Genomic DNA, 4,250 nt, shown 5'->3' on the forward strand with positions numbered 1-4,250 from the left:
ATTTTTTTCAAGACACAAACTGGTAATAAATGGGCTGCTGGATTCTTAACTCCTTATGATGTCTCCTTAAAAAACAAAAAAGCAGATTCTTTAGTGTGCTGTTTCTGAGGAACCCATAAAAGTTGACTAAGCGCCGGAGGACGGGAGTCAAAGGGAGAGGGAATGCCACCTCAGGGACACATTATCAATACATACAGCACATTTGGAGGTCAATGATATCCCAAAGCTCCAATTAACCCTAGGGTTGTCTTTCTTCTTTTTTTGATGGATAAGCAGTGTTACCGCGTAACCATAGTAACCCTGCAGTAGCCCATTACTCAGCGATGGTCTCGGTGATTGAATGTGACAAAACCGCAGCCTCATTCATCTTTTGCTCTTCTCTTCATCGCCCTCTTCTCTTCTCCCTTACGTCCGATTTTCCTCTCCTCTCTCCTCTTCTCCTCTATCTCCTCTCCTATTTCCCCTCTCCTCTTTTATTCATTTCTCTTTTTAATTTTTCTCTTCTTTCCCCTTCTCTCCTCATTTCTTTACAATGGACTTCTCCTGTGTTCCCCTATGTACTCTCATATATATATGGGTGGGGTAAATAGCTGTGTGGCTCTATGTCTCTCTGGGCTACAGAAATAAAGAGTGAAATTGTTATGGCTGAAAAGGTGATGGGCTGCAACCTGCCGTCCCTCCAGGACCTGCATGCCTCCAGGACACTGAGGCGTGCAGGGAAGATCATGTTGGATCCCTCCCAACCCGGACATATACTCTTTAAAACACTGCCCTCTGGTAAGAGGTTGAGGTCTGTCAAGACCAAAACCTCCCGCCGCAAAAACAGTTTCTTCCCGTCTGCAACTGGCCTCATCAACAACGGCCCCGGACCCCCACTGACACTGACACGCACACTACCCCCCCTTCCCCCATCAACACCCACAGTCATCTGCCTACGATGACAACAAGTTTTGCACTACTTTCACCATCACGCACAATTGTACGTATATTATTTTATTTTATTTTATTTTCTTATCTTATCTTCTTATCTTATTACGGTGCATATGTATATGTATATAGAGTATCTCTAATTATTTATTTATATTTTTTATTTACTATATTTTTTATTTACTCTTATCTTTTTCAGTACTTATTATTCAATACTTGCTTATTGTTTATTGTTTACTGTTTATTGTTTGTTAAGATTGTGCGCAACGAATACGAATACCAAGACAAATTCCTCATATTTGTAAATGTATTTGGCAATAAACCTTTTCTGATTCTGATTCTGATATATTGCTGCTAAGATGGATGACAACTTTGTTGCTCTTTGTCTATGTTGTTCAAAAATCAATGCAGTGAGTGAACGATAAAGCATATTACATATCCAGCAAAATACGGGAACACACAAGAGCGAGATTGCAAGAATATCAATTAACAAAATCAGATAATCTCAATCTATAACAATACAGTACTGTATACCGTAATGGGATCATTTATATTACAAACAATGATGCTTGATTTAAGACAAGGAGTCTCTACTTCATCTCTAACTCTTACAATAAATATATTGTAGGTGACAGACGTGAGTCAGGTATACTCCATTCAGCAATAGTGGCTTGGGGGTGGGACATCCTGTTGTGCCTCGAGCGGAGAAGTGAAGGATTATGGGTAAGGTGACTCAGCCCAGCAAGTTATTCATGCACAGGAAAGCAAGGGTCCCCTGGCTGTCACAGCTAGTCCTTCTTCGTTTTTGGCTATTGGCTGACAAAGTTGTGTGTGTGTGTGTGTGTGTGTGTGTGTGTGTGTGTGTGTGTGTGTGTGTGTGTGTGTGTGTGTGTGTGTGTGTGTGTGTGTGTGTGTGTGTGTGTGTGTGTGTGTGTGTGTGGGTGGGTTGGTGCTTGTGTGTTTATGAGAGAGTGAGCATGCATAAGTGCCTAGACCTGGATGATGTTATGTGAGAGAGAGAGAGAGAGAGAGAGAGAGAGAGAGAGAGAGAGAGAGAGAGAGAGAGAGAGAGAGAGAGAGAGAGAGAGAGCACACAGGCTAGGCTTTCAGCTTAGCTGAAAATATATAGATGACAACCACTTAAAAGGCAAATGATTATAAGAATGGCATCGCACACAGATTTATTTTAAATTCCTATTTACACAGAAGTAGCAGTCAGGGAAAAGGAAAAGTCCAGCAGAGCAGCCTTCTGAAGATAGACAACACATTATTAAAATGCAAATCCATAACCAAAAGCACAGAGCACATTATGACGAATCGGAACCCCTCTGGGGTCACATGATAGAAAAAAACCTTGTTGTGTAAAACTGTGCGAACAGATTTGGTTTGTTCTACACAGCAGGGATTCTCCAGGAAGCATTGTGACGTTCAACGCATATCCGACTGAGACCGATTAGGCCCTACACAGGCAAACTGCATGAATAAAAGATATGTTCACGCTGAGGCAAACATGGTTTTTCAATCAGAGATACGTTTGTTTTTAACAAGCATTCAAATATCATGATCCTTAAACAATATCTTCCAAACAATATGCCAAAAACCAAATGACTAGGCTATTGCTGAAAACTTGTTTTACTCTGAGCTACTAAAATTGTTTTGGACGACCCGATCATATTAGTACATACTTGCCCTTTGCCAATATCATCTAATCTCACTAAATACCTTGATATTCTAGATAAATATCTATATCCACAAAGGTTAAATCGACCAGGATTACATGCATCATTGTATCATTATGAAACAAAATGGGTATCAGGGAAGGACAGTATGTTCTAGAAGCACAAGTGGAAAAAAACAAACTTGCTACACTTTAAGACACCAAATTTGATGCAGTCAACCACTTCTTAAGGAAGTCAGAAGAATGTACAGTTTTCAAGGAGATATGCAGTTTGCTCAGAACAACATGTTAAGACTGGCATCAGCTTACTCGGTATTTGGGCTGGGCCAAGGTCTAACAACAGAGCCTACAGCAGTTACACATGCTAAATTTAACTAATACATCATGTTATTGATTTTCTATTGGAGGTTCAATCGTCAGGTACGGCTAAGTCAATGGCCGAAAATGTTGGCTAAACGAAAGGAAAGTGTAGTTGTGTGTGGGGTCTCACTGATGCAAACAGTTAAGGATTGAATGGAGCTATAACATGACAGTATTAGTTTTGTTATCGTTCGTATAAATATGTCTTCTAAATAAATGCTTTTAGTATTTTAGAGGATGATAACAATATAGGCTGGCCTTACTCAGTTTGCACTCAAATCTGATTGGAAAAGTAGGGTAGGACTATTGCAGTTGGCCTATGGTTGATGGTCATTGTGTATCTATGTGCTCTAGTTATGTTCTCTCGTATCATCTCTACTGCAAACTCGAGAAGGCACCGTGACCCTGTCACTATCATAAATCACAGTCTCTAAACGCCTTTGTTCCACCTTATTAGGCGGCTATAGGGCTATAGATCGGGTGGATGTGTGTGTGTGACATCCGCCAAAACTGCTAGAAGGGACACGTTTTGAAAACCTCAAATATGCAACTCCAGAAAACCTGAAACACTGTGGGTATTTTATGTAGAATTATAATTTAAAAAAACAAAACACTGCAGATGTTAGGTCAAAAGAGGGTGTTTTTTCTTTTGTATGAAGCAATGCCATTTATCCAGTTCACATAGACGTCTATATCTGCCCGCGTTCGTTCTACCGCTCCCTGCCATTCAGGGTCGGTTGAAAGGCAGCAACAGCAGGGGGTGCTAGATATGAAAGGGTCGCACTAAAAGATCCGACCTTTCCGACAGGCTTTGGTCTTTAACGGTGCTTTAAGGGCACATCGAGGACTAGACTAGTTTTGCTGAGTAACGCCACAGTTTGATAGTCAACAGGCCAATAAATATGTGCATGGATTATATTGTCATTTTAATTCGAAAAAAAAAGTTGATGTTGATGATAATAGAGAGCCTGCTTTATCAAATATATAATATTGATTCAGTTCCTTTATGACAAGTAGTATTTAGAGGGTGGCTGGGTTATTATCATCATGTGGGAATCAGACCTTACATTATTTCCATATGGAAATAAATGAAATAATAACAGCTCTGTAAAGCTCAAACATGAGCTTTTAAACGACTAAATGTGCATAAATACCCAACCTGAGGCTACAGTCCTGTTCCAACCAGACCCTCAGGTGTGTGGCCCCTATTGAAGGGGTGTTCGGGGGGGGGGGGGGGGGGGGCAGCCATGGCTCTCCTTGACAGCCACTATTGGCTGACGCTTAC

The 4,250-nt window shown here is 40.8% G+C and overlaps 1 protein-coding gene across 1 annotated transcript in view; it reads right to left on the minus strand.

The window, feature by feature from the left end:
* Positions 1-4,250, minus strand: part of rps6ka1 (ribosomal protein S6 kinase a, polypeptide 1) — a 44,270-nt gene that overhangs the window by 39,835 nt on the left and 185 nt on the right. The gene's annotated exons all lie outside the window — the stretch shown is intronic.

Source organism: Gadus morhua, chromosome 5 (assembly GCF_902167405.1).
Source record: "Gadus morhua chromosome 5, gadMor3.0, whole genome shotgun sequence".
Lineage (NCBI taxonomy): Eukaryota > Metazoa > Chordata > Actinopteri > Gadiformes > Gadidae > Gadus > Gadus morhua.